At 44.3% G+C, this 17,194-nt stretch overlaps 1 protein-coding gene across 1 annotated transcript in view; it reads right to left on the bottom strand.

The window, feature by feature from the left end:
- LOC112252959 (PDZ domain-containing protein 8) overlaps positions 1 to 17,194 on the bottom strand; it is a 70,038-nt gene that overhangs the window by 19,253 nt on the left and 33,591 nt on the right. The window lies entirely within an intron of this gene.

Genomic DNA, 17,194 nt, shown 5'->3' on the forward strand with positions numbered 1-17,194 from the left:
ATTTCTATAGGCGAACAACAAGTGGCAACCTAGCTAATACTTACTCAAGTAAGTACAAGCGAAACTAAAGCAGGAAGTACCAGTAACTTGCTCAATAAGGAAGTAATCAGATGATGCTACTAAATCATTGCTAAGAATAATGAAAATGACTGCAGTTTCTACTGGTCATTGTTTTCAGGCTGGTTGTATTGGTGCTAGCTAGGTACCAAGCTAAAGCTAGCTACCCCAAGAAGTTGCAGTCAAACAAATGATGCTTTATTACCAATGCGGTATTGTAAACAGACCGTCTTGCAGACTTTCTTGAACAGCTTTGACAGTGCTACTGCATCTTTTTTGGACACGCAAAGGCTTTCCATAGTATGTATGTCGAGAAGCTGTGATACATTTTTTTTTTTAACTAGGCAAGTCAGTTATGAACAATTTCTTATTTACAATGACTGCCTAGGAAAAGTGGGTTAACTGCCTTGTTCGGGTACAGAACGACAGATTTTTTAAAACTTTGTCAGCTCGGGGATTCGATCTAGAATTACTTGCCCAATGCTCTAAGCACCCAAGCTAATAGCAGTGACGCCATTACTGTGTAACTCCGGTAGGGCAACATCTGAAAAATTGCACAATTGGTAGTGTGTACCGGTGCTGGACCAGTCAGCAAAAGCCAATATCACCCATGACAGAGAACAGTTGATTGTCAAGGGCAATGAATTCCATTATTTTGGCTTTAATGGATTTCGCCTTTAAGTTGTCTCGCTGAAATTTCCTTACTATTTCAAATGACTGCTCGAGCTACACAGCAGACATTGTGGGCTAGGTTAGGAATGCTATGTTGCAACAGAGAAGGTAGCAGCAACTTTATGTAAAAAATAAGTTACAAACAATGCAAAAAAATAAATACAAAATAGCAGTTGGTTAGGAGCACATAAAACGGCAGCCATCCACTCCGGCGCCATTATCCAAAGTGCTAATTTCAGGCAGCGCCGACAGGGATATTTAAAACCAACCAAAAGCTGGTTTTAGCGGTACCACTGATGTTTTAGTTTTATTGGATTAAAAACCAAGCATAGCCTCCCCTCCTCTCAATGAAGGCTTTTTTTTGTTTGCCCAATGCAATTGCAAAGTAGTCAAGACTGTCGATAAAGGGTTTGGCCTCTGTGACCACTTGGAAACAAATCTTAAACACCAAAGCTTTATTAAAATATCAAGTTTGAGAGGAGTAAAACTGAGCTGACATTCCCTTTTCATCTATGCATTGTAGGCAGGCCCACATTTTAGCTATGCAGGTCCCGTTTTGGATGTGCGTCAAACCCTCCATAGTCTGCTCTGTTTTAATATTACATGCCCACAGGGAAAATGATGGTGCCTTGAAGTGTGACAGACTATTTAAGTTGTTTCATTGATTATAATTTTCTTTTTAGGCCTTATCAATAATTAATTTAATCTTGCTTATTGACAATGTTTGGCATGTCCATGCCAAAATGCAATTTAGATTGGACCTAGCCCCTATATCAGTGTGAATGCCATTGAAGCCACGCAATTACTTAAAATTGGATCAAGTTAACCCATTTAGCAAAGATGGGACAGGTCTAACGTTTGTCATTTCATTTCTGTAAGTCATTTAACAAACTATTTTAGACTAACATTGGAATTGAAGTTGATTCCAAGGCAATACATATAAGACCATAAATACAGAACCTGAAGCAACCACATATTTCGCCAAGGAGCACGTTCTGATTGGCCAGTGAGGGGCCAAGCCTCAACACAATCACAACTTGTTTATTCATCGAAACCCAGCCCTTTCGCACCAACGCCAACAAGTGCGCCAACAATTGTGATTTCTGACACCCACATACCTATAGCGCAACTGCCTACACTTAGATTTACTATTGCGTAAAGTTTGTGAAAAATAGAGCCGTAAACCAAAGCCAATTCCAACAAAAAAATATAATTATACCAGAACTAATGAAACATCCTGGGACAATTCTGACATACAGCAGCAAATAACGTAAGGTCATTTGCGCTCTAATGAGCAACGCTGTCCAAGGCATCAGATAAAGGCATTCTGAGCACAATTGACAGGAAGTCAGTAATGCGGTTGGGGCGAGGTTCGTCATGCACACTATCGCCCGTCAATTCCGCCTTCACTGCTGCAAGCCCCCTTCCGATGTGAATTGATTGTAAATATAATGATAACCAGCCGACGAGATCTGGTGCCCGTTTCTTTAATATGTTACCACCTTGCAGACACACAGCTGTAAACAGGATTAGAGTGGGCCATTTAAAAATCTGCCACACCTACAATAGGAGGAAGGGGCTGATAACTCACACACTGTGGCAGCCAATTTGTTTGCTATGTAATAGATTGAGGTGACAGCAGTCCCCAAAATGGCTAGATCATCAACCCCGCTGGGTTGAGAGACAAAGTATTTTACCAGCTTTTGAGAGCATTGAATCATGTCAATATGTTTTCCACATGCATTTCCTAACCATTAGCATGTGTCAAAAGTCATTTTGTCTACTGAAAGGTTACCTACACTCTGGTCAGTTTTTTGGTACACGACCACGTTCACGAAAATGGTTCGCTCCTACAGTGAGTGAGTCAAATGGCCGTGGCATGCCATATACACTACCAGTCAAAAGTTACTCATTCAAGGTTTATTTTTTATTTTTACTATTTCATACATTGTAGAATAGTGAAGACATCAAAACTATGAAATAACATATGTGTTAAAAAAAAGTGTTAAACAAATCAAAATATATTTGATGTTTTACATTCTTCAAAGTAGCCACCCTTTCCCTTGACAGCTTTGCACACTCTTGGCATTCTCTCAACCAGCTTCTTGAGGTTGTCACCTGGAATGCATTTCAATTAACATGTGTGCCTTCTTAAAAGTTCATTTGTGATAGATGATGACACTATTTGGTAAAAGTTCATATGGAAAAATCACGTCACATGCACCGAAAACAACAGGTGTAGACCTTACAATGAAATGCTTACTTACGAGCCCCTAACAGTGCAGTTTCAAAAAAATACAGATAAGAATAAGAGATAAAAGTAACAAGTAATTAAAAGAGCAGCAGTAAAAAAAAAAATATATATATATATATATATATATATACACAGGGGGGTGCCGGTACAGAGTCAATGTGCGTGGGCACCGGTTAGTTGAGGAAGTGTGTAGGTAGAGTTATTTAAGTGACTATGCATAGATGACAACAGAGAGTGGCAGTGGTGTGGAGAGGGAGGGGGCAATGCAAATAGTCTGGGTAGCCAATTGACTAGATGTACAGGAGTCTTAAGGCTTGGGGGTAGAAGCTGTTTTAGAAGCCTTTTCAACCTAGACTTGGCACTCCGGTACCGCCTCCTGTGAGTTAGCAGAGAAAACAGCCTATGACTAGGGTGGCTGGAGTCTGATAACTTCTTGGGCCTTCCTCTGACTGATATAGAGGCCCTGGATGGCAGGAAGCTTGGCCCCAGTGATGTACTGGGCCGTATGCACTACCCTCTGTAGGACCTTGCGGTCGGAGGCTGAGCAGTGGCCATACCAGGCAGTGATGCAATCAGGCAGTGATACAATCAGTCAGGATGCTCTCGATGGTGCAGCTGTAGAACCTTTTGAGGATCTGAGGACACATGCCAAATCTTTTCAGTCTCCGGAGGGGAAATAGGTTATGTTGTGCCCGCTTCACTACTGTCTCTTTGTGTGCTTGGACCATGTTAGTTTGTTGGTGATGTGGACACCTAGGAACTTGAAGCTCTCAACCTGCTCTACTGCAGCCCCATCGATGAGAATAGGGGCGTACTCGGTCCTGTTCTTCCTGTAGTCCACAATCATCTTCTTTGTCTTGATCACAATAGGCTGTCTCGTTGTTGTCGGTGATCAGGCCTACCACTGTGGTGATGGTATGTAATGACGGTGTAGGAGTCATGCCTGGCCATGCAGTCATGAGTGAACAGGGAGTACAGGAGGGGGCTGATCACGCACCCCTGAGGGGCTGATCACGCACCCCTGAGGGGCCCCTGCGTTGAGGATCAGCGTGGCGGATGTTTTGTTACCTACCCTTACCACCTGGGGGCGGCCCGTCAGGAAGTCCAGGATCCAGTTGCAGAGGAAGGTGTTTAGAGTCCCAGGGTCCTTCGTTTATTGATGGGCTTAGAGGGCATTATGGTGTTGAATGCTAAGCTGTAGTCAATGAATAGCATTCTCACATAGGTGTTCCTTTTGTCCAGGTGGGAAAGGGCAGTGTGGAGTGCAATAAAGATTATATCTGTTGGGGCGGTATGCAAATTGGAGCGGGTCTAGGGTTTCTGGGGTTTCAGCTCTCAGCTGTGCTTCCCTTTGTAGTTTGTAATGGTTTGCAAGCCCTGCCACATCCGACGAGCATCAGAGCCGGTGTAGTATGACTCAGTCTTAGTCCTGTATTGACGCTTTGCCTGTTTGATGGTTCGTCGGAGGGCATAGTGGGATTTCTTATAAGCTTCCGGGTTAGAGTTCCGCTCCTTGAAAGCGGCAGCTCTAGCCTTTAGCTCAGTGCGGATGCTGCCTGTAATCCATGGCTTCTGGTTGGGGTATGTACGGTCACTGTGGGGACGACGTCATCGATTAACTTATTGATGAAGTTGCAAAAACCATCAAGCGCTATGATGAAACTGGCTCTCATGAGAACCGCCACATGAAAGGAACACCCAGAGTTACCTCTGCTGCAGAGGATTAGTTCATCAGAGGTACCGGCCTCAGAAATTGCAGCCCAAATAAACGCTTCAGAGTTCAAGTAACAGACACATCTCAACATCAACTGTTCAGAGGAGACAGTGTGAATCAGGCCTTCATGGTCGAATTGCTGCAAAGAAACCACTAATAAAAGGACACCAATAAGAAGAGACTTGCTAGGGCCAAGAGACACAAGCACTGGACATTAGACTGGTGAAAATTTGTCCTTTGGTCTGGAGTCCAAATCTGAGATTTTTAGTTCCAACCGCCGTGTCTTTAAGAGACACGATGTGGATGAACGGAGGATCTACACATGTATTTCCCACACGTGTCACTGTGTGGGGGTGCTTCGCTGGTGACAATGTCAGTGATTTATTTAGAATTCAAGTCACAGAACCAGTATGGCAACCACAGCATTCTGCAGCGATACGCCATCCCATCTGGTTTGGGCTTAGTGGGATTATTATTTGTTTTTCCACAGGACAATGACCCAACACACCTCCAGGCTGTGTAAGGGCTATTTTACCAAGATAGAGTGATGCATCAGATGACCTGGCCTCCACAATCCCCCAAACTCAAACAAATTGAGATGGTTTGGGATGAGTCGGACCGCAGAAGGAAAAGCAGCCAACAAGGAAGAAGGAAAGGAAAAACCGCCAACAAGTACTCAGCATATGTGGGAAGTCCTTCAAGACTGTTGGAAAAGCATTCCAGGTGAAGCTGATTGAGAGAATGCCAAGAGTGTGCAAAGCTGTCATCAAGGCAAAGGGTGGCTATTTGATGAATCTCAAATATAAAATATATTTTGATTTGTTTAACACTTTTTTTGGTTACTACATGATTCCATGTGCCACTTCACAGTTTGATGTCGTCTTCACTATTATTCTACAATGTAGAAAATAGTACAAATAAACAAAACCCTTGAATGGGTAGGTGTTATAAAACTTTTGACCGGTAGTGTGCAGACGGGCATCAAAGCATTCAGTTAAGGTTCGATTGAATGTTAGAATGGGCAAAACAAGTGACCTAAGCTACTTTGAGCGTGGTATGATCGTCGGTGAAAGGCGCACTGGTCCCAGTACCTCAGAAACGTCTGGCCTCCTGGGCTTTTCACAAATGACAGTGTCTAGGGTTACCATGAATAGTGCGACAAACTAAAAAAGTCCAGTCAGCTGCAGTCCTGTGGGCGAAAACAGCTCGTTGACGAGAGGTCGAAAGAGAATGGAAAGAATTGTGCAAGCTAACAGGCAGGCCATAAACAGGCAAATAACGGCACAGGACAACAGTGGTGTGCAGAACGGCATTTCTGAACCCACAACTCGTGGGTCCTTGTCATGGATGGGTTATTGCAGCAGACGACCACACCGGGTTCTACTCCTATCAGCTAACAACAAGAACAAGCAGCTCCAGTGTGCACACGATCACCAACACTGGACAATTGAGGTGTGGAAAAACATTGGCTGGTCCAACGAATCCCAGTTCGTGTTGCGTCATGCTGATGGCAGTCAGGATTTGGCGTAACCACATGATGGCGGTGGTGGTGTAATGGTGAGGCGAATGTTTTCCAGGCACACCTTAGGTCCCTTGATACCAACTGAGCAACGTTTCCATGACCTGAAGAATTAAGAAGGTTCTGGAGGCAAAAGGGGGCCCGACCCGGTACTAGATGGGTGCACCTAATAAACTGGCCACAGTGTATATTATCACTGAAAGGATACATCAGGGAATTGAATGGCTACACCTACAAGATGAAATTATTTAAAATACCTGATAAATCATGTACTTTTTCTTCATCCTCGCCCTGTAGATCAAACATTTCCCTCGAGACAGGAGCTTTATAGCTCTGTCACACAATAAGGGAGCCAGTCAGTGCACTGTGTATACCACGCCGGTATGGTGGAGTTTAGGGTTGTCTGGAGCCCATCAGCCCATGGGCCTGAATGAGCCTCATCTTCGCAGGGCAGAATGAGCAGGGGCAGGTGAGGTGGAAGAGAGAGCGTGCGCATGCGAGAAAGAGGAGTCTATTGACAGCCTTTCATCAGCCGTCAGGGAGCGCCAGGCGCAGTGTGGATTAAAGACACACAAACACACACACTGAAATGGAACATCAAACAGAGGCAAGTGGAGAGCTGCGTCAGAGCACCTCTGATCACCCCAATGGGCACAGGAAGTGCCCCCTCGCTATCTCTACATACCAGTGCTGGTGAGATGCTGAAGGCCAGACTGCAGAGATGAACTGGGGGAGTTGTTCCAGGTGAATTGGCAAAATGAGAGGATCCTTTGACAAAACATGTACAAAAATGGCAGGTCTTACAGTGAAAAATGAGGGAATCTCGCTTTAATAATTAGTGAAGACAGTGGGAGGGACCGAAAACACAGAAAGACAAAGAAAAAGATCAAGTATATAAAAATAAGCAAGCTCTCTAGGTCACAGTGTTGAGGGATGCCCAGTGAGCACCTGTAGTCTAGTCCTACTTTTGAGACATCAATCTGTGGGGAGCTCCTCTGAACAGACGGTGTGCACTGCTCTACTCCTGACTGTGTACAGAGACTCAGTAGAGGAGAAGCTCAGTCTGCTGAAGACAGTGAACATACTCAGAGATTGCTCCTAAATCCAGCCACTGAGCCACCATGAACCTCGGGATAGCCACAGGTATTCGCTCTCTGAATGGGTCCGAGTCTGAACCCCTCCCTGTTCAACTGGGTCCTAGACTTCCTGACGGGCCGACCCCAGGTGGTGAAGGTAGGCAACAAAACTGCCATGCTGATCCTCAACATGGGGGCCCTACAGGGGTGCAAACTCAGTTTCTCCTGTACTCCTTGTTCACCCATGACTGCGTGGCTACTAGAGTTGACCCCAATTATTTGGTCGATAGGCTGTTGGTCAAAGCAGTAGAATACACACACACACAAATGTCCCTTTTTCAGGACCCTGTCTTTCAAAGATAATTAGTAAAAATTTGACAGGTGAAGCTGATTGAGAGAATGCCAAGAGTGTGCAAAGCTGTCATCAAGGCAAAGGGTGGCTTCTTTGAAGAATCTCAAATATAAAATATATTTTGATTTGTTTAACACTTTTTTGGTTACTACATGATTCCATGTGTTATTTCATAGTTTTGATGTCTTCACTATTATTCTATAATAAGTCAATCACACTTCTGTGAAATCAAACTGTCCACTTAGGAAGCAACACTGACTGACAATACATTTCACATGCTCGTGTGCAAATGGAATAGACAACAGGTGGAAATTATAGGCAATTAGCAAGACACCCCCAATAAAGGAGTGGTTCTGCAGGTGGTGACCACAGACCACTTCTCAATTCCTATGCTTCCTGGCTGATGTTTTGGTCACTTTTGAATGCCGGCGGTGCTTTCACTCTAGTGGTAACATGAGACGGAGTCTACAATCCACACAAGTGGCTCAGGTAGTGCAGCTCATCCAGGATGGCACATCAATGCGAGCTGTGGCAAGAAGGTTTGCTGTGTCTATCAGCGTAGTGTCCAGAGCATGGAGGCGCTACCAGGAGACGGGCCAGTACATCAGGAGACGTGGAGGAGGCCGTAGGAGGGCAACAACCCAGCAGCAGGACCACTACCTCCGCCTTTGTGCGAGGAGGAGCACTGCCAGAGCCCTGCAAAATGACCTCCAGCAGGCCACAAATGTGCATGTGTGCATATGACAGACTCCATGATGGTGGTATGAGGGCCCGACGTCCACAGGTGGGGGCTGTGCTTACAGCCCAACACCGTGCAGGACGTTTGGCATTTGCCAGAGAAGACCAAAATTGGCAAATTCGCCACTGGCGCCCTGTGCTCTTCACAGTTGAAAGCAGGTTCACACTGAGCACGTGACAGAGTCTGGAGACGCCGTGGAGAACGTTCTGCTGCCTGCAACATCCTCCAGCATGACCGGTTGGGCGGTGTGTCAGTCATGGTGTGGGGTGGCATTTCTTTGGGGGGGCCGCACAGCCCTCCATGTGCTTGCCAGAGGTATTCTGACTGCCATTAGGTACCGAGATGAGATCCTCAGGACCATTGTGAGACCATATGCCGGTGCGGTTGGCCCTGGGTTCCTCCTAATGCAAGACAATGCTAGACCTCATGTGGCTGGAGTGTGTCAGTAGTTCCTGCAAGAGGAAGGCATTGATGCTATGGACTGGCCCGCCCGTTCCCCAGACCTGAATCCAATTGAGCACATTTGGGACATCATGTCTCGCGCCATCCACCAACGCCACGTTGCACCAAAGACTGTCCAGGACTTGGCGGATGCTTAAGTCAGGTCTGGTAGGAGATCCCTCAGGAGACCATCCGCCACCTCATCAGGAGCATGCCCAGGCGTTGTAGGGAGGTCATACAGGCACGTGGATGCCACACACACCACTGAGCCTCATTTCGACTTGTTTTAAGGACATTACATCAAAGTTGGATCAGCCTGTAGTGTGGTTTTCCACTTTCATTTTGAGTGTGACTCCAAATCCAGACCTCCATGGGTTGATAAATTTGATTTCCATTGATAATTGTGTGATTTTGTCATCAGCACATTCAACTATGTAAAGAAAAGTATTTAAAAATAATATTTCATTCATTCAGATCTAGGATGTGTTATTTTAGTGTTCCCTTTATTTTTTTGAGCAGTGTATATACACATACTGTATTCTCGACATAGCTCATCCTATTTAACTACTGTTGTACATAACTTGTACTACTTCAGTATTGTCCATACTGTTCTATACACACACCACATATTTATATTCTGGACTATTCTGACGTTGCTTATTCTAATATTAATTTCTTCCTTTGCGGGGGGGGCGGATTATTTGTGTATTAGTATTGTACTGTTAGGCACTTACTGTTGACTAACCCCATTCCGTACAAATTTGCACAACCGCAGCATTCAAACAACGCTGTACGTTAAATTGTGACATGTCATGACGTGACGTACAGCATGCAACTCATTCTGTGTCGTACAGCCTCTCTCCACCAGGTGTAGCGCTTCTCTCGCAAATTAAAAACAAGAAAGGGACAGGGTAAGGGGGGATATCTTGTCAATTGTACAACTGAATGCATCACTGCAAGACATCATGACTCAATAGCCGCTGTTTACTTCTGAAGATAAATTTAGTGCCGCCCTACAAAAACATTCAAATTCAACACAAACCTTCAAATAATGACACATTAAATAAACTCTTTATAGTGTTTATTTACATTTTAGGAGGTGATAAGTTGGACAGATCGGGTGAAAAAAGCCGTTTCCCCACGGCTCCTCCTTTCCCTATCACGCAGTAGGTTTCGTTCCCCAACCGCCATTTTTTTAAAGACCCGATGGAGCTTATTGCCTTCTTCAATCATGCAGAGACGGGCAGCATCAAGGTCTCGTCATTGATTTTGCTGGAAAGGGGAGAAACTGTGCTTTACAATGGTATTCATATTACAGTTTACCTGGAAGTATTGTTTTTGGGTGCTAAAATAAGATAAATTGTACGTTACAGCGCGATGTACAAAAGTGCTTAAGGTAACTATACTGCACTGTTGGAGCTAGAAACATAAGCATTTCGTTGCACCTGCTTCAACATCTTCTAATCTGTGTACGCGACAAATATAATGGTACTAGCGGTAAAAAGAACCCGCTGTGTTCTCTCTCAGTGTCTTAACCATCGTGGTGAGGTGATCTATCAACAGAGCAGTGCCTTTCCCTTAATGTATGGGAAGAGACACACACACACAACCCCCCCCCCAAAGTGTGTTTGTATGTGTGTGTTCATGTGAAAGGCACTGAACCAGGACACCTTTGTCACAGAGGAGAAATAGACATCAATTCTTGGGAATAGCCATTCAGCCAATCACTTTCTAATCTAAGCACACACCTTCAGGACAGAAGGTAGAACAAGAAGAAGAAGAACAACCATCTAAAAAAAAATCTTGTTGAAATCAATCAAGCAATTTGTTTTACCATTAAAGCAGGAATCCTTAATGGTGAAACTGCCATGTCCATTTGTGATACTACAACAAAGAAGTTACTTCAAATACCAAACAGTTTTTTCCCCCGCTCCGATTATTTTTTTTTTACCACGATGCCGTTTTATCAACAAAACAGAAAATGTGCTGGGGGTGAACAGTGGCGCCATTACCCTTACACGTATTTCAGCTTTAACATTATTAGGGTACTCAAGACACACCCACACAAATGTAAAAACACATGTAAAGTATAAGCACACATTTATAATATATATACAAAAGACATACAGATAAACACTGTGGCTGGTACACTGTTGTCTTCCCCCCCCTGTTAGGCTGTCAAGAAGCATCAGCACTCAGGGCCAAATGATGGCTGATGATGGAATCAGTGAGGCAGATGTGCAAACACGCCTGGTGGAGCAGCCCGCACCACAGGCTTCCTGTCACTATTAAACCCAGCCCAGCAATGGAAAAGGGCTAATCTACTCCACAGCCCGCAAAGTCCCCTCACCCTTACACACAGGTGTTTGAGTGGACTTTACATATTGAACTGGGTGAAGGATCGTGAGGACACTACAGGGGTTGGCCTGGGTATTATGGGATGTCAAGAAGGAGGGTAAAGGAAGGGAGCACCCCTCTAGTTTACAATAGGATGGAAAAGACTTCTAATAATCAGTATTACGAAAGGAAAGCCAACAACGTTATTACTCAATGTAGGCTAAGTATGGTCAAGGTGAGGGTAAAAGAGAAGCAGAAAGCTCAGTAATTGTTAAACTATTCTAAGTTTAAAATTAAATTCCATTTAAAAACCTTATACTGAATCACAGTAACTTACCAGTAATACTGTAATATTAAATCAAACTATACTCTGATACACAAATGTGACCAAACACTACTCAGTGTGACTGAAAATACAATTTTTGTTAAAAAAAACCATTTGGATTACCTAAAAAAAATGGGCAACAAAGTAAGGAAATTGTCTGTTGGCATTGCATTAAAGGCCACAATTGGTTAAATAAAAAAATTAAAAAACTCTCATTTAAGCACCAAAAAAATGTACAGCTGTGCCATATACAGTGCCTTCGGAAAGTATTCAGACCCCTTGACTTTTTCTACATTTTTTCTACATTACAGCCCTATTCCCCCCCCCAAAAATTTGCGAAAATATTAAATTAAAAACTGGAATACCTTATTTATTATTAATTTCAGACCTTGCTACCTTGCTATAAGACTCTAAATTGAGCTCAGGTGCATCCTGTTTTCATTGATCATCCTTGAGGTTTCTATGACTTGGAGTCCACCTGTGGTCAATTCAATTGATTGGACATGATTTGGAAAGGCATACACCTGTCTATATAAGGTCCCACTGTTGACAGGGTATGTCAGGGCAAAAACCAAGCCATGAGGTCCAAGGATTTGTCTGTAGAGTTCAGATACAGGATTGTGTCGAGGCACAGATCTAGGGAAGAGTACCAAAAAAATGTCTGCAGTTGTGAAGGTCCCCAAGAACACAGTGGCCTCCCATCATTCTTAAATGGAAGTTGTTCGGAACCACCAAGACTCCTCCTAGATCTGGCCGCCTGTCCCAACTGAGCTATTGGAGGAGAAGGACCTTGGTCAGGGAGGTGATCAAGAACCCAATGGTCATTCTGACAGAGCTCTAGTGTTCCTCTGTGGAGATGGGAGAACCTTCCAGAAGGACAACCATCTCTGCAGCACTCCAACAATCAGGCCTTTATTGTAGTGGCCAGACGGAAGCCACTCCTCAGTAAAAGACAAATGACAGCCCGCTTGGAGTTGCCAAAAGGCACCTAAAGACTCTCAGACCATGAGAAAAGATTCTCTGGTCTGACAAAACCAAGATTGAACTATTTGGCCTGAATGCCAATTGTCAGGTCTGGAGGAAACCTACAGTGAAGCAAGGTGGTGGCAGCATCATGCAGTGGGGATGTTTTTCAGTGGCAGGGACTGGGAGACTAGTCAGGATTGAGGCAAAAATGAACGGAGTAAAGTACAGAGAGATCCTTGATGAAAACCTGCTCCAGAGTGCTCAGGACCTCCAACTGGGGTGAAGGTTTACCTTCCAACAGGACACAGACCCTAAGCACACAGCCAAGACAAAGCAGGAGTGACTTCAGGACAAGTCTCTGAATGTCCTTGAGTGGCACAGCCAGACCCAGACTTGAACTCGATCGAACCTCTCTGGAGAGACCTAAAAATAGCTGTGCAGCAACGCTCCCCATCCCACCTGACAGAGCTTGAGAAGATCTGCAGAGAATGGGAGAAATTCCCCAAATACAGATGTGCCAAGCTTGTAGCATCATAACCAAGAACACTCGAAGCTGCAATCATTGCCAAAGATGCATCAACAAAGTACTGAGTAAATGGTCAGAATACTTATTTAAATATGATATAAACTCAGCAAAAAAAGAAACATCCCTTTTTTAGGACCCTGTCTTTCAAGGATAATTAGTAAAAATCCAAATAACATCACAGATCTTCATTGTAAAGGGTTTAAACACTGTTTCCCATGCTTGTTCAATTAATCATAAACAAGTAATGAACCTTGTTAGTAATGAACCTTTGGAACGATCGTTAAGACACTAATTGCCTACCCTCTGTAAGCTGTTAATGTCACAGCTATGAAAACTTAGGACACTAAAGAGGCCTTTCTACTGACTATGAAAAATACCAAACGAAAGATGCCCAGGGTCCCTGCTCATCTGCATGAATGTACCTTAGGAATGCTGCAAGGAGGCATGAGGACTGCAGATGTGGCCAGGGCAAATAAATTGCAATGTCCGTACTGTGAGCCACCTAAGACAGTGCTACAGGGAGACAGGACGGACAGCTGATCGTCCTCGTAGTGGCTGACCACGTGTAACAACACCTGCACAGGATCGGTGCATCCGATCATCACACCTGCGGGACAGGTACAGGATGGCAACAACTGCCCGAGTTACACCAGGAACGCACAATCCCTCCATCAGTGCTCAGACTGTCTGCAATAGGCTGAGAGAGGCTGGACTGAGGGCTTGTAGGCCTATTGTAAGGCAGGTCCTCACCAGACAACACCGGCAACAACGTCGCCTATGGGCACAAACCCACCGTCGCTGGACCAGACAGGACTGGCAAAAAGTGCTCTTCACTGACAAGTCGTGGTTTTGTCTCACCAGGGGTGATGATTGCAGGCAATCTCAACGTTGTGCGTTACAGGGAAGACATCCTCCTCCCTCATGTGGTACCCTCCTGCAGGCTCATCCTAACATGACAATGCCACCAGCCATACTGCTCGTTCTGTGCATGATGTCCTGCATGAGAGGAATGTCAGTGATCTGCCATGGCCAGCGAAGAGCCCGGATCTCAATCCCATAGAGCAGGGGTGTCAAACTCAAATACCCAGTGGGCCAAAATGTAAAACCTGAACAAAGTCACGGGCCAACATTGAACAAATTAACCTTTTAATATGGACCCAAACAAGTTTTGCTTTAACATTGAATATGGAACAAGCATCGCTTATTACCATACAATATATAATTTAATAGTGGAGACATGCAAAATCGAATTTCAAATGAAAAAACACATCAATGGCATTCATTTATTAAATAAATAAAATGTAAATAAAAATTGTATGCCTCTTTTCTATTTGCAGCCTTCTGATTTAAATACCAAAATAAACTTTTTCCACTGGCTAATAATTTTACAAATAAAATGATAATAAATCAATCAACCATTCAAGCCCATGCCTTGTAGCAAGAAAAAGTGCATAAAGAAAACGTTAATTATTGCACACTGGTCTAATCTGATGTGCCCAAGCCAGATACCTGGCATCTCTTCTTGGATGCTAGTTCATCAATGTCTGGGCTCAAGCTCTGAGCTGAAGAAATCCTCAGTATCGAGCAAAGATGTTCATCAGTCAGACGTCTCCTGTGAGTTGTTTTGGTCATCTTCATCGAGGAGAAAAGTTGCTCGCATAGATAAGTGCTGCCGAACATGGAGAGCATCTGAGCAGCTTGGGTGCGGAGCTGAGGCATTGTGTCAGGGATGAACCGTGGAAACTGTGCGGCGCCCACAGCATCATACTTTGACTTCAGCGTGTCGTTGCACTGGAGTTCAATCAGCTCCATTTGGATGTTGGTTGGTGCATTTTCCACATCAACTGCGAAGGGATTACTAAGCAGTTCAAACTTGCATTTCTGGGCATCGAAGTCGGCAAATCGCCGGCTAAACTCAGCGGCGAGAACACTGAGTTTTTCAGCAAACTGTGCGCATGGGAACACGGCGGTAGAGATCTGCGCTTTTATGGATTGGCAGCAGGGAAAATGGCAAGGGTTTCCTTGCAGCATCTGATTCTCCCACAGGCACAGTTTAGTTTTGAAGGCCCTCACTGCAGCGTACATGTCTGTGATGATGCGCCCCTGCCCCTGAAGCTGCAGGTTCAGCGCATCGAGATGGCTCGAGATGTCACAGAGAAAGGCCAGCTCACACAGGAACTTTTGCTCCCGGAGCTCTGCTGTATCCTTCCCTTTGGTTTCCAGGAATTGACATATTTCCTCACGCAACTTGAAACATCTGTTCAGTACTTTTCCTCTGCTTAGCCGTCTCACCTCTGTGTGATACGGCACGTCTGCGTATTCCGAACCACACTCCTCCAGAAAAGATTTAAACTGGCGGTGATTTAGACCTTTGGCTCTTATAAAGTTAACTACCTGTGTTACTGTGGTCATAACATGTTCCATCTTTAGGGCTTTGGCACACAGTGCTTCCTGATGTATGATGCAGTGGTAAACAGTTAGCTCACCTGCACAGTTCTCTTCCCGCATCTTCTCTCGAACCATGCCCACCAGTCCACTCTTTTTACCGCACATCGCTGGCGCACCATCTGTCGTTAATCCAACGAGTTTATCCCACGGCAGCTTTATTTCAGTTACACATTTGGAAACCTCCTCAAAGATTTCCTTTCCTGTGGTTGTGCCATGCATTGATTTGAATCCTAATAGCTCCTCCGTAACACACAGATTTGAGTCCACTCCACGGATGAAGACTGACAGCTGAGCAGTATCGGATGCGTCGCAGCTCTCATCCACAGCGAGGGAGAACGCAACAAAATCTTTTCCCTTTTCCATCAGCTGGTCATACAGATTGGTGGCAAGATCACATGTGCGATCAGCTACTGTGTTCCTGCTCAGGCTCACGTTTGAAAATGTCTCTGGGCATACGAGGTCACAAACCTTCATCATGCACTTTTTCATGAACTCTCCCTCATTAAAGGGCCGGGCTGATTTTGCGATCTCTGCTGCCACTATATAACTAGCCTTTACAGCAGCCTCGCTTTGTGATGTGGCTTTTTTAAACATATTCTGTTGTGAAACCAAACTTCTTTTCATCTCCTCTACTTTCTGGCTCCTTTGAGTCATGTCCAGGTCCTTGTATTTGTCATGGTGTTTCGTTTCATAGTGTCGTCTAATGTTGTACTCCTTACTTACAGCCACGTTGACTCCACAAACAAGACAAACAGGTTTGTCTTTTACATATGTAAACAGATATTCTGCCTCCCACTTAGGCAGAAAACAGGAGCTTTCTGGACTTCTTTTCGCCATTTTTGGGAAGGGTTAGCTCGCTGACAGTTGTAGCGTCTATGTTGCTATGACTACTGTCACAGAGGAGAGAGCGTTTCTGGGTCCTGTCCTGATTGGCGCGCGAAAACAGCAGATCATTATGGGATTCGTAGTATTAGTGGTGAATGCGCTGTATAATACCGGCGGGCCAGCTCTAGTAGTAATTTGGTATTGTCTCGCGGGCCAAATATAATTACCCCGCGGGCCAAATTTGGCCCACGGGCCAGAGTTTGACACCCATGGCATAGAGCATGTCTGGGACCTGTTGGATCGGAGGGTGAGGGCTAGGGCCATTCCCCCCAGAAATGTCTGGGAACTTGCAGGTGCCTTGGTGGAAGAGTGGGGTAACATCTCACAGCAAGAACTGGCACATCTGGTGCAGTCCATGAGGAGGAGATGTACTGCAGTACTTAATGCAGCTGGTGGCCACACCAGATACTGACTGTTACTTTTTATTTTGACCCCCCTTTGTTCAGGGACACATTTTTCCATTTTTGTTAGTCACATGTCTGTGGAACTTGTTCAGTTGATGTCTCAGTTGTTGAATCTTATGTCCATAGAAATATTGACACGTTAAGTTTGCTGAGTTTGTTTTTATTTTTTATAAACCGGCAAAAAATCTAGCAGCATGCTTTTGCTTTGTCATTATGGGATATTGTGTGTAGATTGAAAAAAAAAAAAAACATTGGTCCATTTTAGAATAAGGCTGACTCCTTTCAGATTTAGCTAGCTAACTCTGCAAATAGTATTGCTGGGTGATTTAAAAATGCACAGTCAATTGATCAATAATAATAATAATAATAATAATAATAATGTTAGCTAAATGTAAAATCTGTAAAAATGATAGGAATCAAAAAAGGTACTGAACTTGTGAAACATCACAGCACTGTTGAAAAATATATGTCAACTAGAA

This window comes from Oncorhynchus tshawytscha, linkage group LG06 (genome assembly GCF_018296145.1).
Source record: "Oncorhynchus tshawytscha isolate Ot180627B linkage group LG06, Otsh_v2.0, whole genome shotgun sequence".
NCBI classification, from domain to species: Eukaryota; Metazoa; Chordata; class Actinopteri; order Salmoniformes; family Salmonidae; genus Oncorhynchus; species Oncorhynchus tshawytscha.